Source organism: Ornithorhynchus anatinus, chromosome 19, assembly GCF_004115215.2.
Source record: "Ornithorhynchus anatinus isolate Pmale09 chromosome 19, mOrnAna1.pri.v4, whole genome shotgun sequence".
NCBI lineage: Eukaryota > Metazoa > Chordata > Mammalia > Monotremata > Ornithorhynchidae > Ornithorhynchus > Ornithorhynchus anatinus.
The window spans coordinates 28,575,283-28,594,881 of NC_041746.1; the positions used below are offsets into that span (position 1 = coordinate 28,575,283).

General features: G+C 44.5%; 1 long non-coding RNA gene across 1 annotated transcript; it reads left to right on the forward strand.

Annotated features, from left to right (window-relative positions):
• Positions 1-10,346: 10,346 nt before the first annotated feature.
• On the forward strand, positions 10,347-17,239 carry LOC103171150. The gene is made up of 3 exons (XR_486618.3): positions 10,347-10,405; positions 15,845-15,903; positions 17,011-17,239. It is a non-coding gene; the product is annotated as an uncharacterized LOC103171150 (long non-coding RNA).
• The last annotated feature ends 2,360 nt before the right edge of the window (positions 17,240-19,599 follow it).

Here is a 19,599-nt window from a genome sequence, read left to right on the forward strand (position 1 = left end):
TAAATAAAATACATGCCTAAATCTACACATAGTGGATGTGTATATGTGAAGATATGAATGTGTGTGTGTGTATATATATATGCATAACAATACATATATACACACACATACATATACACACATCCTCATGTATAGATTTCAGGTGGAGATTACTACTGCTCTCTGAGAGAGAGACTGAGAGAGAGGGAGAGGGAGGGTAAGAGAGAGAGAAGGAGAGAAGGAGCTAGTTGTAGGCAGGAAAAGTGTGTTATATTTTATTTTGGAATCTCCCAAGTGCTTAGCACTGAGCGTTGCACACAGTAAGTGTTCAATAAATGATTAATTGATAGAGAGAGGAAGGAGGGGGGAAAGAGAGGAAGAGAAGAGCAAGCACATAGAAATAGTATCCATCTGGGTCACTGATGAGTGAGTGCTCTGACTTGCTTGGGGTCAGCTCCCAGGTGAGAACTGGCTGATAAGTCTGGACTTCTCACCCCCTGCCCAGGAGGGAGGGGAGGAAACAGGGAGAAGGAGGGTGAGGGAGGGAATAGAGAAAAGAAGGGATGGGGGTATAGGAAGAGGAGGAAAGTGAGGAAGAGAAAGGAGCAGAGAGGGAGGAGGGGAGGGCCGAAGAGAGGGAGGAAAGGAGGCAGAAGAGAAGAGAAAGAAGAAGGGAGGAAAGAAGAGAAGGAAGAGGAAAGGAAGGAGGGGAGGGAGAGAGGGAGGAGAGGAAAGGGGAGGATGGAGGAAGAGGAGAGGGAAGAAAAAAGGAGAAGGGGAGACGAGGAGGAAAGGAAGTGGGGAAGAAGGAGATAAGGGAAGAAGTGGGGCAGAAGAAGAGGGGTCAGCAGTGTGGGGCTCTGAGAACTGGAGGAAGGAGCTGAGAAGGCAGGAGGTGCCTGGGCTGTGAGAACCTGGAACAATCAGGGCCCCTGGGGAGAGAAGTGAGGCTGGCTCTGGGGAAGGAAGAGCAACCAGGGCCAACCTGTCCCTGGGGAGAGAGAAAACCTGACTGGCAGAGCAAGTTGAGACTACCAAGATCCCCACCGGGTATTTCTCTTAGGGATGCTAAGTCATCTTGCAAACATAGCTCCTGAGGGTTTGTGCTAAAAAGGAAAGTACCTGGCAATGGGAAATGATAGCATTCATGGAAATAAAACCATTCTTTACCACAACACCTCCAAAACCACTAGCAATCCCTTTGAGTCTTATCCTCCTAAGCCAATTCCAGCTCTCTGCCTTAAAGGGCTTTACGTCTTCCTTCGGGGTGGACCCTGAGGATGAAGGCATTATGCAGTAAGCAGATGTTGGAGCCAGCAAATGGCAAAACCCAGAGGTCAGATGAGAACTATCTGCAGTGAGACAGCAGTGGCAAAAGAACTCCCTGAGCCGCGTAGGGCCTGAAAAGTATAATGAAGCTATGAAAAGAGCTACGTGAAACAGCCACAGTAAGACTGTAAGCTCCTGGTAGGCAGGGAATGTCTATCAACTCGGTTGTATTGCACTCACCGAAGTACTTAGTACAGTGCTCTGCACAGAGCGAGTGCTCAATAAATATCATCGATTGATAGATTCTGTGTTCACGGTCTCTGCTCTGATATCTGAAAGATGAAGTATGAGAGCATAAACTCCTTGAAGGCAGTGAACACATCTCGGGCTTCTGTTCAGTCTTCCTAAGAACTAAGTATGGTGCATCATATTCAGTAGATATTTAGTAAATACCATTGCTACCTATTAAACTGTGGTTTTACACTGTAAGCTTCTTGTGAGCAGAGATCATATTTACCAGCTCTAGAGGACTGTATTCTTCCAAGCACTGTGTTTTGCACACAGTATGTGTTCCATGCCACTGAATGACTGATTGATGACTGAAGATTCTGGGGAAATTTAAGTCAGAATAGAGCATGGGCCTGGGAGCCAGAAGGACCTGGGTTCTAATTCCGGCTCCACCACTTGTCTGCTGGGTGATCTGTGGCAAATCCCTTCACTTCTCTGGGCCTCAGTTACCCCATCTCTAAAATGGGAATTAAGTCTGTAAGTCCCATGTGGGACAGGAACTGTGTTCAATCCATTTTTCTTGTATCCACCTCAGCGCCTATAATAAGTGCTTAACAAATATCACAATCATTATTATTACTATTACTATTATTAAGCCACTAGCACTAGAATCAACTCTTCTCTGTCTGAGAATTGAGGCTCATGTGTCATTCAGGATGGGGGACTCCATCCATCCATCCTTCGGCAGTTTCTTAATATAGTTTAAAATCTGGTGTTTTAAAAAATGTATGTATCACCACTCCTGAACCATTATTCTTTCCTCTTGTAGTTTTCAAACATGCAATCCTATAAAGGACCAGTAGAACTTTAAAAGGTAACCAGCTGGTCCTTGAGATGAATGGTGAGCAGAGGCTCAAGTCAAAAATCACATTTTCCACTTTTTCATCCAGACTACTGTTACTAGGCTACTTCTAGGCTACTAGAAGCAGGTCCCACATAGAAAATCCTACAGGTTGTGCGTGGGTGTGGGGGTATTTTTAGGCAGTATAAAAAGGTTTTCTTTCTGCTGAGAAACTAGAAATATCTCAAATTATTTAAGTATCACTGTCATCGTGGTTATGACCATTATATATCATATTCCCTTTGTAACAAGACTCTCAGCAAGGAACTGAAGCTACATTTTTAGAGTTCCTTCCATTGTGTCAGCCCAAAGTTGAGTCTTAACATTTTCATTTACCAAAATGGTAATGTCCACTGTTTGTTTCTTAAGTACACTATTCACTGGGAGTAATGTCAAAAATGTAAACTTCATCTTAATAGACTGAGATCTGCGCTGTTAGGAATTGTGGCAAGAGAACAATGCATCAGGAATCCAGTCTCACAAATATTGATTCTTCAATCTCATTGACTTCAAAGACTCTTTTCCTTATTGTTTTGGCAAAACATCCCCAAAACCTTTTAATGTCATCACTGTCCTGAAATCAAATGCAGTGTGAGGTGTATACAGTAACAAAACAAAAACAAACAAAACACAACATAACAAAACAAAACCTGCAAAATCTGGGGAATGTAATTAATTGCACTTGTAACATTTTGATAGAAATAGAGTACACCTGTTATCCATGTATCTAAGGCATGCATACATGATTCTGTCCACCGACTGTGCATACAGAAAAAGTGCAAAGAGCCCCAGCAGTGAATCTGGAAAAAGGGAGAGATAAGGGAGTTATCGCTGGAATTCTAGAGAGCTGGACAATGAAAATGCTTTAAAGGAATAATGCACACCGTAATTGGAGAGAAAATAGATGGGCAAAGCATATAGACAGATAAAATATACGGATTATATGTTATCTCTGCATACCACCTGAATGGCCAGAAAGTAAACATTTACATATATATATATTTATGGGGGAAAGTGTTCTTTTTGTAACTGTTGCCTTCTGCTTTTTATTTTCTGTTAACCTTAGAAGGCATAGTAGTATTCCTTAAGCACCTACTAGGTGCAAAGCACAATACTGACTTTCTATGACTGCTACCTGCTCTTTGACTCCTATTTGTCTTCCCAATCAATCACTGGGCACTTTGTGCCAAGCACTATACTATGCACTTGGTAGGCCAATAAAGTAGAAACCATAAAGAAGTTGGAGTATCACCAGTATAACGGTATTTCTTAAGCACCTACTGTATGCAAAGCACTGTACTAAGTGCTGGGAAAAAAATACCTAGATGAGATGTAGAGCTCGCCAAGGACTCACAAAGAGTAAATGGGAACAGGGAGGATTAGCAACAGGCACCTAAGGAAGATGGAAACATAAAAATATGAGTCAAAGATTCCCCTTGGAATACTGCAACAATTAGCAGCATGGTCTAGGGAATAGAGCACAGGCCTGGAAATCAGAAGGACCTGGGTTCTAATCCTGGCTCCCCCACTTGTCTATTGCGTGACCTTGGGCAAGTCGCTTAACCTCTGTGCCTCGGTTCCCTCATCCGCAAAATGGGGATTAAGACTGTGAGCCCCGTGAGGGACATGGACTGTGTCCAACCTGATTAATTTGTATCTACCCCAGCACTTAATACAGTGGCCGGCACACAGTGAGCGCTTGACAAAAACCATAAAAAAGTAACAATAATTCAAGGCTGCTCAGCTCTGCCACTCTCTTTGCAGCAATTTAACTGAACGTGCCAGGGAAGAAGCTGAAAGATATGTGAGCTGAAAGAGGATGTGCCAATATTTTCCTTCCTCAGTTTTTTATTGTTTCTTTGTCTGTCACCAACCTCCTCTCCTAATTCAAATTCTTAGACAGTAAAGTTCCAAAGGGATTCGAGAAAAGGACTAACGTTCACCGCTGTAATCTTTCCCAGTATTTAGTAGAGGGCTTTGCACCTAGTAGTTGCTTAATCACTATTACTATGAAGCTGAAGGAGACCTTGCTTTTAGTAGTAAGAATAATTGTGGTATCTGTTAAGCATTTACTATGTGCCAAGCACTGTACTAAGTGGAAAGGTAGCTAAAGTATATGCAGATTGGCAGAGTCCCTATCCCTCTTGGGATTTGTAGTCTAAGGGGCAGGTTGAATAGGTATGTTATCCCCATTTTTACAGATGAGGAAACTGAGGTACAGAGAGGTGACTTATCCCAGGTCGCACCACAGACAAATGGCGAAACCAGGATTGGAACCCAGGTTTTGTAACTCACAGGGTTGTGGTCTTTCCACTAAGCCATGCTCATTCCCATAGTCCTCTGGAAAGGGATTGTCTCTGTTGCCAAACTGTACTTTCCAAGCGCTTAGTACGGTGCTCTGCACATAGTAAGTGCTCAATAAATACTATTGAATGAATAAATGAATGGAAACACAGAACCAAGGGTGGCCGATGCCCAGATTTTTACACGGCTCAGAGCTCAGAGCCTGACTTGTTAATCATAATGAAAGGTGAAAATGCAAAAAGAGTGGGACCATAATGGCCACTTAAAAACAACTTCATATTTTGGTGCAATCATGAGATCTGAAAGAAAAGAAAAAAAAAGAAAAGACAAACTAATATTTTCCAACCTTTCACTACCAGCAGGGGCTAAAAACCACATGTTTTGAAGATCTTGCAGCATGTTATTATTAGAAGTCACAACTCTATTGATACTGATGAGTCACTTGTATTGGCGGAAACCAAGAAGTCTCATCAGCTTTTGAGTTACACAGCAGCACTCTGTGTGGTTTGTCTCTTTATTACTGGTCAGAATTGCTATCGAAAGCTTATCAACACTGACTGAAAACAAAACTAGAGGCCAGGCTCACCTTTGTGTTAAATACATTTCCTATACCAGCTGATCTCCTGTTCATCACGGTACTAGAGTCAGGCAGGTGCCGAGATGGGAGGAAGTTTATTTCGGAAAAAAAAAAAAGCAAGCCAAGAAAATAAGTCATATTGAATTCAGCAAAAATCGAAAGCAACCCTGAAACAATCTCTTCAACAAGAGATCAAGTGGAGATGCCTCCGTGGTCCACCAAAAGGAATTGGCAAAATCTACCAAAGGAGTTGGACCAAACCCAATAAATGCATTCCACTGGGCACTTCTCCCAAATCTCTGGGCTCAGGGCTGCAGCAGCAGGAAGGCGAAGAGGAAGGGGAAACTTGGTTGGGCTTTTGCTGCATCTGGAAAATGTCTTATTCCACACCCCAGAATGCACTTCCAGCCACTCGTCCCATGTACCCATGGACACATGGAGGCTGGACTAGGGAGTGAGGATGGGATGGTTCGACATAACCACTGCTGGAAAAACCGCTCAAGCAGGAGTCCTCTGACAGTAGACCATCCCTTTCCCCATCCCCACTCCCGAACCTGAATTAAAGCCTCATGGAAGCAGCTCGGGGTCAATCTCTCAGTACGGCCTAGTGGACAGTGCTTGGCACATAGTAAGTGCTTAACAAATACCGTAATTGTTATTATTATTATTATTACTATTATTAAAAAGCCTGGGGCTGGGAGTCCTGGGACCTGGATTCTAATCCCGCTCCAACCCTTGCCCCCTATGTGGCTGTGGGCAAGTCAGTCGATTGAATTTATACACTTACGATCTGCAGAGCACTCAGTACTGGGAAGAGTACAATATAAGACACATTCCCTGCCCACAGTGATGTTACAGTCTAGAAATCACAACTTCTCAGTGCCTCAGTCTCCTCATCTGTAAAATGGGGATAAAGCACCTGTCCTACCTCCCCGCTTTAGCCTGTGAGCCCCAGGTGCCAGAGACAGCCTCTCATCTGACTGTACTGCATCTATCCCAGAACTTAGTATATATCATTGTCCTTCGTATTTGAAGACGCCGCTGATGAGAAAGTTTACCTGTGACCACGGGGGTGGCTGAGAAGGCCGATGTGGGATCCACAGGCCTGGCTAAACTGGACTCATAAATAGACTGTCCCTTGTTGGGTTGTAGTTAATGTTTGTAGTGCCTGGCTTTGTTTTCTCTTTCCATACAAAGCCTTTTTCTCAAAGAGAGCCACTCCCTTCTTGATGGAAAGGTGCCAGACAGATCTGTAGTCCTCAACAACTGATTCCCAGTTTTCAGCTGGGATGTAGCATGATCTGAGGCTCGGTTTTTTGTGTGTGTGTTTTTTTTAACTGATCCGTAGGAAGTGCTGAACAAATACCACAATTATCAAGATTTAGTGCCTTTTTCCAGAGCCCCTGGTGTCTGAATATTCAACACGGGACACACCATCCACCCCGATTGGTTAAGGGGCTAAGGAGGGGCCCGTTATCTTCTGGAGGCAGAGGGGGGCTTTTCAGAAACTCATTTCCAGGGAAACAATCTCACCATCAGTAGCATCATTCAAACCCAAAAGCCAGGAATCATAGTTGTGTATATAAATACATATAATTATATACATATACACACACTTTATATATATATATATATATATATATATATATATATGGGGACCAACTACTAATGCAAATTCTCACACAAGAGGAGAAACTACCTGATGCTACTGAGATCTTCAGAGGCCTACTATAAAATGGGGAAAACTACTACCAACAACAAGAAGAAGAACAATGGTATTTGCTAAAGCACTTATTTCAGGGGGTAGGGAGGATACAGCGTAATCATATCAGACACAATCCCTTGTCCCATACAACGCTCATAATCTAAGAGACAGACTATCTCATCCCCATTCTACTGATGAGGAAACTGAGTCCCGGGGAGGTTAACTGACTTACCCAAAGTCATATGACAGGTCAGGGCCGGAGCTGGGATTGGGTCCCGGGTCTTCTTGGCTCTCAGACTTTCCACTTGACCACACGGCTGAACTCCGGGCTAATCCTACATAATGCAAGATTTCCGGAAAGGGTCTTCCCTCTTCCCAGGTCTGCTTTTCCACTCCTGACCAGGATATTCATTTCCCCAAAGCAACCTTTGGAGAAATGGCAAGTCACGTACGGACACCCTGAATGGAGGCCCACGGTAATCTCGTTTTCTGCCTCACGACAAAAGGGATGTGTCTGGCTGTTGGAAGGGGAGGGGACCGCCCGTGGAGCAGTGACCACAGGACTGAAAATAAACGCTGAGAGACTCAATGTGCTGTTGCAGACTTGAAGCCTGTGTCTCCTACTGTAGGCAGTTAGTTGACAGTGAAGCCCATTAGGAGCTGAGGCAGAGAAAAGTGAGTCAGCAAGAACCGCCTGGAGGAAAGTGCTGACGGACAAAAATTACTCTTGCATATACACTCTGCACACACCTACCCCTAAATAAAAACAAGGTACATGCAAATCATGGCACAGGAACATTTCCACATTTTAAGAGTTCCTGTTTGCCCAATTTAGACCTCAACGGTATATTTTTAAATAAATCGGTAGCCCTGCTCAATAAAACAACAACAAAAACAACCAGTCCCTTCTCTATGAGATGAGCAGCTGCACTGAAATCTCCAGGGGCGGCTTTTATTTAAATGGATCTAACTGCTTCCCTCCCACCCCAGCCCGCAGAGAAAAAAACTACTAGGTAAGACCTAGCAGCAGACATGCTTAGTTCCTGTTTTTCAGTGTGGGACTCCTTTCGAACCTGCAGTACTGAAACACTGAAAACAAGTGGAAAGTACGTATTTATTTTCCCTTCTTCTCGGTCAGTATTCAAACCTGAATATCCAAAACAACCGTTAGCTTCCCTATCTAATCAACTTCTAGTCTTTCTTCCTTAACTAATGGGTCCACAAGTTCCTTACAGAGCCATTTCTTTGGAGATTTCTTTTTTGGACTTATCAATCCTAAATGTGTGGGGGAGTGATTTGAACAGAAGTTATATTTAGAAAGAAACTACCACCCAAACGGCTTTTTCTTTAACTCATTAAAATTTAATACTCGGGGATAAAAGAATTCCAGGATAAAAGAATTTGTCCCTCATTAAGGGGGACAAAAATGAGTCGAATCCATAATTATAGAGCCGGGTGACTTTCCTTAAGGGCTTGGTTGAAAATGTCAAATAAAATCACCGACTGGCATGGTTTGTGCTTCAGAGTTCAGAGGTTGGAAAGAACACAGGCAAAGATGGTACTCTCTGCCAGTCTATTATAAAATGAAAAACCATCCCCCTTAAGGGTATTAATTACCTCAGCAGTTTCTAGCTTCTAATCTGTTAGGCTGAGGAATACTCTGGCTTTCTCGGTACAGATGTGGAGAAAGTAAAGGATAAAATCCTTAATCTATCTACATTTTTCTTACTGGGATAAAGCAACAGAAGCCAACCTATTTCATTCCCTTTCTTTCCCAGGTGGGTTCTTTGGTGCTCATGGATTTGCATAATAAAGTATTTTGAACCCTGGACAGATATTCCACAAATCAATGCCGGTAATTCTCATATGAAATCAGTAGCTGTAAATTAAGCTCCCCATTGTTCGCCTCGAAATGTGTATGCACTCATCCACTTGATTTAGGAAAAAAACCAACCAAAAATAAAAAACACCCAGATATAAAATTCCCGACGGTGTTATGCTAAGCACAGGGTTTCTCAGTGTGTTGGAGATTCACAATTCAGGTCCAGAGCTAATATAAGTGGCCAGCCTCTCGGCCGGCTACAGTCATACATTTTCTATTTCTCAAGGCGAGCTTCAAATCGGCTGCCAAGGGTAATGTCTTTGGGCCGATGATTAAGAAACGGGGATGGGTTCTGTTGATAATGCAGTGTGGGCATTCTCCCAACAATCCAGCAAACCTGAGGAAATATGAGGGTTAAGTAGCTTCTTGCACTCCCAGGACCCAATTAGAAAAAAAAACAAAACAAAAAACAAAAACAAAACAAAAAACCCATTGAAATCTTTAGGCAAGAATTGCAACACATTTATCTTGCAAGATAATCTCTCCCTGAAATGGACTGGAATGAGAAGAAAGGTTACCCAGCTTGTATGGAAAGCAAATATTTATAATTGGGAGCTCTAAAATAATTGGGTCAGAATCCAGTTTTTCTCCTCTCTAAATAAACATACACCGGACGTGTTAAACACTTCCTCCCACCCCACTCCAGAAGACATTTTTCAATCGGTATCTTCCTCTAGTAGGAGTAACAGGAGGCATAATAGCAATAGTGGTAATAGTATCTGAACTTAGTGAGGAGCCACTAAATGCAAAGCACTGGTACTAATCGCTGGAGTAAGAACAACAGAATCACTCCCTCTTCCAGCCAAAACTGGATCTCAGGGTCCGCATCAGGAGAGTGCCTTTTTCGGAACGTGAATCAGCCGCACAAAACCTCAAAGATCCCCTCACTCAGGAATAAAAGGGAAAAGACTTTCTTCAATGTAACCAAAGAATAAAAAAGGACAAAACCCTCGGATTCGTGGGAAATGGGGTGCACTGAGCCTCCCAAGCACACCCAGATCTTCCGGAACCCCATCGCAAGGAAAACTCGCACTGTAGTAGCTGCTGTGTCTGTTATCACACACAAGCACATGACCGTTACACATTACCCCCAGACAGATGGCTATTTTTGGAAGAACGCTCCCTAATTCTGTTGTGGCACTCTAGCCAAACGGTACAGTGAAGACAGGCTAGAACTGAGTTCATATGAACACCACCTCCGCCACTTGCCCGCTTTGTAACTTGCGAGCAAGTCACTTAACTTCTTCCTCATTTATAAAACAGGAATTGAATATCTGTTCTCCCCCGCTTAGACTGTGAGCTCCATGGTGGACAGGAACTGTGTCCAGCCTGATTATCTTGTAGCTACCCCAGTGCTTATTACAGTGCTTGGCACGTAGTAAGTGCTTAACCAGCACCGCTTACCGTTATTGTTACGTTGACTCTAAGAGGGTCTTAGCACTGGAGGAACGGAATAAATTTTATGAACACCCCATCTTTAACGGACACTGGCAATGTCGTTAAATTATGCTAATGATCTACTACCTAAAACCGTGACTCTGATAATGGCACTGGCCAAAGGTGGGAACTCTCTTTTTCTTGCGACAGCTAACCCTTCTCTGCTGAATATTTGGCAACTAGAGGGCTTAATATGCCCTCCAAGTCCCCAGTATAATGCTCTAGAGAGTCAGCTGCATCTGTGCAGGCATGTACTTGTCCTCCATATCTAAAGACGACGCCCCAGATGTCAAAACTCACCTATGGGTCCAAATGTGACCGAAAAGGCCAGTATGGGACAGATCCAACCACATGGTGTGCTCCAAGACAGAGAAGCAGCGTGGACTATGGGAAAGAAAATGTACATTCCAAGCGCTTAATACAGTGCTCTGCACATAGTAAGTGCTCAATAAATAATGAATGAAAGACCACGGGCCTGGGAGTCAGAGGACCTGGGTTCTAATCCCGGCTCCACCACTTGCCGGCTATGTGGCCTTGGGCAAATCACTTAATTTTGCTGTGCCTCAGCTTCCTCAACTGTAAAACGAGGATTCAATTCCTGTTCCCTCTCCAACAGACTGTGAGCCACATGTGGGCCGGGGACTGTGACCAACCCGATTAATTTGCATTCAGAACCAGTCCTCAGAACGGTGTTGACGTATAGTAAGCGTTTAACAAATACCATAAGGAAACAACAAACACCAGAAATGTCCTGTTGTGCTTGTGGTTTGCTGCACCTGATGCCGTTAAAGGGGCAGTCAGGAGCTACTGGTGCTTGTCTGGCACCCAGACCCTCTGCTCTAATCTCTCTCGGTGCAGGTGGGAGTCAGATGTTTGAGAAGCAGCATGGCCTAGTGGACAGAGACCAGGCCTGGGAGTCAGAAGGACCTGGGTTCTAATCCCTTCTCCCCCACTTGTCTGCTTCACGACCTTTGGCAAGTCGCTTCAGTGCTCCAGACCACTTAGAACAGTGCCTGGCACCAAGTAAGCGCTTAACAAATACCATAATTATTACTTCACTTCTCTGTACCTCTGTTACCTCATCAGTAAAATGGAGATTGACTGTTAGCCCCATGTGAATATGAACTGAGTCCAACCTGATTAGCTTGGATCTTCCCCAGGGGTTAGTTCACTGCATGGCACATAGTAGGTGCTTAACAAATAGCACAAAAAGGGGGTTATTAAAGGTGCTGTCAGGTATTCATTCGTTCAATGGTCTTTATCAAGAACCCTTATTGGAAAGAGCATAGGACAGAGTCGGGAGACTCGGGTTCTAATCCCAGCTCTGCCACTTTCCTGCATGGGACCTTGGTAAAGTCACTTAACATCCCTGTGCTTCAGGTTCCTCACCTGTGAAATAGCAATTAAATACCTGTTCTCCCCCTCCTTTAGGCCAGCGATGTGCCGGACTTTACCATCTTGCGTCTTCCCTGTAAACCGAGAGCTCACTGTGGGCAGGGAACATGTCGACAAACACTCTTGTACTGTACTCTCCCAAGCGCTTAGTGCAGTAATCTGCACAGGGTAAGCACTCAAATACCACTGATTGATTGGTTTAGCATGGTGTTTGGGACATTAGTGTTCAATCGATATCATAATTATTACGATCAGAGCCCAGAGGCAAGCGGTTTCAGATGGGAGTGAGAGAACAGCTGCCTGGGTGTGGATTTTGAGAGGAGGGGTGGCTGTGGGGTAGGTCAGTCACCGTTGAAAATGGAAGGCGCTCAGCTTCCCCTCCAGGGTCAGAGGTGGCATCTGCTTTAACAGGTCTCTGTTTACCGGGGCGGGGAACGCAGTGGCTCTGAAACAAGGTCACATGTTCCCCCCAGTGATTCCCCTGTAGCACCCCCCAAAAAAGCAACCAGAGAAGATGAGAAGAAGCATGGTCTAGGGGAAAGGACACGGGCCTGGGAGTCAGAGGAATCACTTATCTGCTCTGTGACCTTGGGCAAGTCACTTACTTTCTCTGTGCCTTAATTTCTTCATCTGCAAAATGGAGCATTAGTCAGTCAGTCTTTCATATTTATTGAACGCTTACTGTGTGCAGAGGAGGGTACTAAGAGCCTGGGAGGGTACAATATAATAATAAACAGACACACTCCCTGCCCCCAAGAAGCTTACACTCTAGAGGGGGAGATAGACATTAATATAACTAAATTACAGATCTATACATAAGTGCTGTGGGGCTGGGAGGATTTCATGCTACCCCTCTTACTTAGACTGGCTACACCATATGGCATTGTGTCCAACCTGATTATCCCACTGCTTAGTGCATTGTTTGGCGCCCTGTGTGCATTTCACAAATCCTACAATTATTAATATTATCATCATAAATGGAGTTCTGCTCTTGACAGAGACACTAACCCTTGCTTAAGGGAAAATCGAAGATAGTGTCTGGAGAAGCCGAAGATGGAGATAGGTGAGGAAAACTAAAGTTCAAAGTTATCATCGTGCTATCTGCCAAGTAACTGATGAAAGCGGAAATGCAATGGCTAGCACTGCAGAAAGACAGTTTAAATGTTTTAGAGAATGTATATACATATGTGCACGACACACCAGAAAACGTTTTTCAGTTTAAAAAAAAAATCCTGCAAAGATTAATGAGGTGCTTGAATAAGACATGTCCAGAAAGTGCTTTGTTCCCTTTAAGAGGCTGGTCTGGCTGTTCACGGCACTTTGATACTTTAGCATATTGCAGCCCTGCATCCTTGCAATGCCTTTGAAGGAAAATAGCGATAGTAAGAGCATGGACTGTATTTATGGAGCCCTATTTGTCCAGGGAGCAAAAAGTGCTTCACAAATCACTCTCTCCCATTTCCCACATGCAACCACAATTCATCGTGACTCGAGCTAAAGTCGGAATTCAGTTTCTTGAAAGATGTCAAGGCTCTCTTCCTCAGACTCAAGTCTAACAGGCAAAACTCCATAATCCGTGCCTGTGTTCTCTCCATAGAGACTTGTAAAAGCCATCAGTGAGAATGGATGGGAATTACCCATGCATAAGGGGAGAATCAAAGACACCCTTTAGCATGGATGTTAGACTCAATCTCATGAATTTCAATAGGCTGGCCAGACTTCTTGGTGCCAAACCTTCCAAGTTGACTTGCTGGTCCCATTAATTAGGATTTAGGGCCTCAGTCTCATCAAGTAGCACATTACTCTTTTTTGGAAAGCATGAAAAAAAAAAATCCAACAAGTCAATCCCGCAATGTCAGAGTAGCCTGGGTCGAATAAAGGATTCTCTTTTAAAGCTGGCACACACCCGTAACTCCCATTGATACAAAGATCCTGGCACTTGGTCCTAGATGAAAGCTCATGCTTTAATCTTAACTTGATTTTCCAGGTCTAAGGTCGAAACCACTGGGTAATGGCTTGACGAAGAGTAACGTTTAGATCTCTGCAGTCGGGCGAATTTGTATGGGGGGAAGGGGGCTAATTCCACTTTATCTTAGGGAAGGAGTGAGAAATTACATTCTGGCTGGTAATAGCTTGGAACAGGTTTAGACTACAGCTTGAGTTGGAAGGGGCCCAAATTTGCTTTTCATCAATGAAACAAATAAAAAGTGGCAGGGAACCCTTTTAATCTGCTTCCAGGACTTGCAGGAACAATGCAGAATGCTCATTACTGTTCATGTGGCCAGCCGAACACGCATTTTGGAGAAAAAATACTTCCCAAAGTAAATGTCAAATCTATACGGGGTGAGCATGAGGCTCGACCAAGGTGAATGGCAATTGAACTGGGCAAAGGGAAAAAAAAAATCAACATTTTCAGATCCAGTAGTTCTCTATCCCTGTGTACAAACCTGCTTTCAGGTCCTCAGACTCCATCGCTCCTGGCTGATGACCAGAGAGCATCCTGGTCTCTCAAATGGCTGCCCATCCACCACCGCATCAAATAGAAACTTCTTACCATTGGTTTTAAAAGCACTCTACTAGTTCACTCCCTCATTCGTTCCTACGTATTTATTGAGTGCTTACTGTATGCAAGCACTGACTTGGGAGAGTACAATATAACAACTTACCTCATTTCAGTGATCTACTATAGTCCAGCCCGCACACTCGGCTCCTCTAGGGCCAATTTACTCACTCGGCTCCTCTAGGGCCAATTTACTCAATGTGCCCCCGATCCCGTCTATCTCACCAACTCTTTTCTCACATCCTCCCCCTAGCCTGAAACTCCCTCCCCCTCCATAAAACTCCAGACCCCCACTACCTCCACCTTCAAAGCATCAATCAAGGTGCCACCTCCTCCAAGAGGCCTTCCCCAATTAAGCTCTTTTCCCTAGCTCGCACTCCCCTTCTGTATCATCTACACAACTGGATCTGTGACCTTTAGACACCTAATACTCAGCCTACCCCCAACCCCAGAGCACTTATATATACATCTTAAAATTATATATTATAAATGATTTATTTATTCACATTAATGGCTGTCTCCCCCTCTATTCTGTAAGTTTGTTATGGGCAGAGAACATGCCTGCTAATTCTGCTGTATATTCTTCCAAGTGCTCTGCACAAAGAAAGCGCTCAGTGAATACCAATGAATGCTCGATCAGTCTCTGAGTGCCTCAACCTCCGAATACTCAAGGGAGCAATCCCATGGCAGGCATTCAAGCCTTGCTTCCTCGAGCCCAATCTTCGAGACAAAACTGTCATCTTGAGCCCAATCTGGCCCTTGGGGCTTATGACCAGCTGTATTTCTCCTCAACTTCCTTGCAATGACCTGACTCATTCATTCAATCATATTTATTGAGTGCTTACTGTGTGCAGAGCACTGTACTAACCGCTTGGAAAATACAATTCAGCAATCAAGAGAGACAATCCCTGCCCACACCGGGTTTACACTCTCGTGAGTTGGGTGACGTAGGCTCCATTTAGAGGAGAAGTCAAGACACTTGAGCTTTTTTCTCCTTGGTGTCAGGTTCTCCCCGAGCTGACTCAAGCCCTATCTTGGTCCTTCCCAAGGTGCAACACAGCTCTCGCCGACCCACTGCTCCAGCTCCAAAGGAGTTAAAAGTATTCCTGTTCCTCTCCATCATAACATAACGTGGCTAATGAGCATACCCAGTTTCCTTTCGAGCACACTACAGGAGTTAATCTGCACTCCTTTCTAGTTTTAAAGGCAGGAGAGGGCAGAAGAGTAAAAGACCAAGGAAAACAAGCAGACCATTAGCTCCAACATGGGAACTGAAGTTGAAAATGGTCAGGGAACTGAAGTTGAAAATGGTCAGAGCGGGAAGGAACAAATAGGAGAAACGCTTAGGAAAATGCCTCCAACTCTGGCCCGATTTTTCTGACATCCCTAAATAATCCATTCTCACCGTAGCTCCTTCCATACATACCTGCCCAGCTCTTGGATCTCTGGTTATCAACGTGGACACCAGTGGAAAGGTTTTTTTCAGGGATTAAAGTGGGGGTAGAGATTTTGTTTATGAGTTTACTTTTTCACGTTACCCTCCCAGTCTTTCAAGGTTTTGTTCTGGAGTGGAAAACAGCTCTCATCATTATATTTCTTTTTCACAGATCGTCTCCTCCCTAGATTACCTCAGCATTTTTGCACTCACCACTCGGGTTGCACTTTGGTATGTATCATTCTACATGCATATTATTATGCATTATTATTGGGGTTTTTCTTTCTCCTATTTCTTTCTCCTATTGGTCAAATTATTTTACGTCTGCCTCCCCAGCTAGATTGCAAACTCCTTGGGGAAAGGGATCCTGACTTGTTCTGTTATACACTCCCAAGTGCTGAGTGCAGTGCTCTGCAGTGGCAGAGTGGAGAGAGCATGGGCCTGGGAGTCAGAAGGTCATGGGTTCTAATCCTGACTCTGCCACTTGTCTTCTGTGTGGCCTTGGGCAAGTCACTTCACTTCTCTGTGCCTTAGTTACGTCACCTGTAAAATGGGGATTAAGACTGTGAGCCCTATGGTGGGAGAGGGACTGTGTCCAACCCAATTTGCTTCTATCCGCCAGCGCTTAGTACAGTGTCTGGCACACAGTAACGGTGTCTGGTGCTTAACAAATACCATTATTATTAATAATATAAAATATTATTAATAAAATAGACTATTGATTGAGCTATACAGTATTTACCAAATAGAGGTAGTAATTATTGAGTGCTCACTTAGAATAGTCACTGCCCTACACACTCGCTCCCTCTCCAAAGAGTTTTCACACTATGTGGGGGAAGGGGGGGAGATGCACATAAAAATATTTATAATTTGCCTACTGTACTCTAAAGACTTGGTGGGGGTCCATAGAGAAGGCATCTGACCTTGAGAAGTTTAGATATAGCCTCTAGGCATTTTCCTCTTCTGAGCCAAAGTGGGTGAAATAACACACTTCTAGGAAATAACTCCTAGAAACAACCAGATCCATTTAAGGCTGGGCCCAGCCTAAGGAAAACAGGTTGGAGCCAATCCAAGCCAAATTAAACCAACCCCCAACAATGACAGATTGGTTTAACACCCTTTTCGGGTGTTGTGGGAGTTTCATCAATGTTAATGACCGCTCACAGCACTAATGAATAATTCCCTCAGTGCAGGGGGGTGGGGGGAAGCCAGGGCTGTGAACGCGGAACGGGGTTCGACAAGGGAGTTCAATATGGTCCTCCCCAACGCCTAAAGGCCGGATGGCCTGGGCCTAAACCCACTTTTAGACACTCATCACGGTTCTATCTTTCCGACCAGGCCTCCGACTGCATTGTTCCTGCCACGGAATAACCATCATGAACAGCCAAATCGGAATGAACGGCAGTACTCTGCCTTGGAGGAGGTTTTCCCTCTAGAGATTTCAAAGCAGTTTGCGTATCATTAAGCCTCTCAAATGGCTGTCTCAGGAGGAAAGGGAACTTGCTACCTCGGTCGTGGAGCCGATGGGAGACAGTCAACAGAGAGAATAAATGGTTCTCTCCCACACACTCCCCATTGCTCGCATGTCTAGGTCTCTCTGAGACGATTGCTCGCGTCCTCCCTCTGGCCTGGAACCTCCTGCCCCTTCATATCAATCAATCGATCGATTTATTGAGCCCTTACTATGGGCAGAGCACTGTTCCAAGTGCTTGGGAAAGTGCAGCACAACAGAATTCCGTCAGACCACCGTTCTCTGCACCTCCGAAAAATCACTTCTCCTCCAAGAGGCCTTCCAAGACTAAACTCTCGCCTCCCCTATTCTCCTTCCCTTCTGCGGCACCTATGCACTTGAATCCGAGAACCCTTAATCACTTGATACTCACCCTACCTGTAGCCCCATGGCATATGTAATAATTATGGTATTTGTTAGGTGCTTACTAAGTGCCAAGTACTGTACTATCCACCTCCCATTTCCCCTACCCCTGCAATTTATTTTAATGTCTGCCTCTGCCCCTAGACAGTAAAATCCTAGAGCACAGAGATCCTCACTACCAGCTTGACTGCACTGTCAGCTCGTTCTGGCAGGAAACATGTCAGCTAATTCTGTTGTATAGTACTCTCCGCAGCGCTTATCACTCTGCACATAGTAAGCACTCAATAAATACGAATGATCGGTTGCTTATCACTGGTATTTGAGTTTGGAGAGTACAGTATAAGAGGCCTAGTAATAGACACATTCCCTGCCCACAAGGAGATAAGTCTAAAGAAGACTGTACGGGTACTCTTCAAAGGGTTTAGGGCAGTGCTCTGCACACAGTAAGCGCTCAATAAATACCACTGATTGTTTGACAGAGACCTTCAGATGCCAATTCCCCATTCTCTGCCCCTTCTGTTTTGTGGTTTGTGGCAAACCAAGGTTCCCGTCACAGCAGAAAGAGTCCAGGAGTTGGGAGAGAAAGGATCCGCGCCCAAATCCCCAATCCACCACTTCCCTGCTTTGTGGCTTTGGGCAAATCACTTAAGGTCTCTGGGCCTCTGTTTCCTCACTTACAAAATGAAGATTAAATACCCATTCTGCCCCCACCTCTTAGATTTTGAGCCGCGTGTGGGACAGAATAGGTCCAATCTGATTATTCTGTTCCCACCCAACATTTAGCACGTGTTTGGCACATAGAAGGCACTTAAACCCAACGATTATTACTGAGCGTTCTGAATACCTAACGTTTGGACCAGACCAAACCTCGGGTAGCCATAAAAAAGGGTAAAAACCGGTGGTACATCCGATAAATGGCCTCACAATCCCCCTGCAGGGCAAGCTGATTGTGCAAAATTTCAGAAGGGCGCATAAAGATCTGGGAACATTACTTCCTTTAAACCCAACAAGCTTTAAAAACCCTTCTAAGAAAAATTCGGGTTGAAAATCCTAGCTGCCCAGGCACAGCGGCTAATTTTTAATCCTCCACTTCAATCATTTAACTCCTTTTTCTCCCAGCACCCAAAATAGGGACCCTCCCCACTTCACCTTACGCCTCTGCGGCCTCATTTAGACACAACTTTAGAAGCACGGGCACAGAAATCAAAGTAGACGATCTCTCTCTTTTTTTTCTTCATTTTGGGCAAAGATTTAGCTCTAAGCACAAATGCGTTTCAGAAAGTTTTACGGCGGCATCATCAACTTGTGAAAAACAGGATTTGGAAGGAAAATGCTGACACGCTTTAAATCTGATGGGATGAGCGGTGCAGGCTGCAGTTTAGGAATTCTTAACAAGGTGCTATTGGGGAATCCCGTTTTCTCCCTCCCGGAAAGGCTGAGAAAACCCTTTTCTCCGGGGCAGCCAAGGGGCTCGGGGGAATCTCCGTCGCGTTGTAAGAGAGAGGACCCTCGTACTCCCGAAATAGCCCGTTTCACAAAAGGAGAGGGGAAGGAGGAGAGAGGCCACCTTGGGTTTCTTGTAGGACATCCAAAACCTTCCTTAGGAGCTCCTTTTGAGCCGGAGAAAATCAGGATTAATAGCTCGGATTTTGCTCCAAACAGGAACAAAATCATCTCTTTACGCGCCTTGGATTCCGGAGTTCCCGTAGTGCGTAAAAGGGAGCAGAGGATTTTTATTTTCTTTTTGGGGGGGTGTGTGGGGGGGTTATATATCGAGTCCCTTTTCAGCTGGACACTCGTCCGAGGGGAGAGGGGGGCGATGGACCCGGGCTGGGTGACCTTTGGAGGGTCATAATAATTATTATTATGGTAATAATTATTATTACGATATTTGTTAAGCGCTATGTGCCAGGCAATGTAATAAAAATAACAATAATAATCATTGTGGTATTTGTTAAGCACCTGCTGTGCGCCAGGCACTGTCCTAAACGTTGGGGTGGATCCAAGCAAATCGGGTTGGACAGAGTCCCTCTCTCACTTGGGGCTCAGTCTCA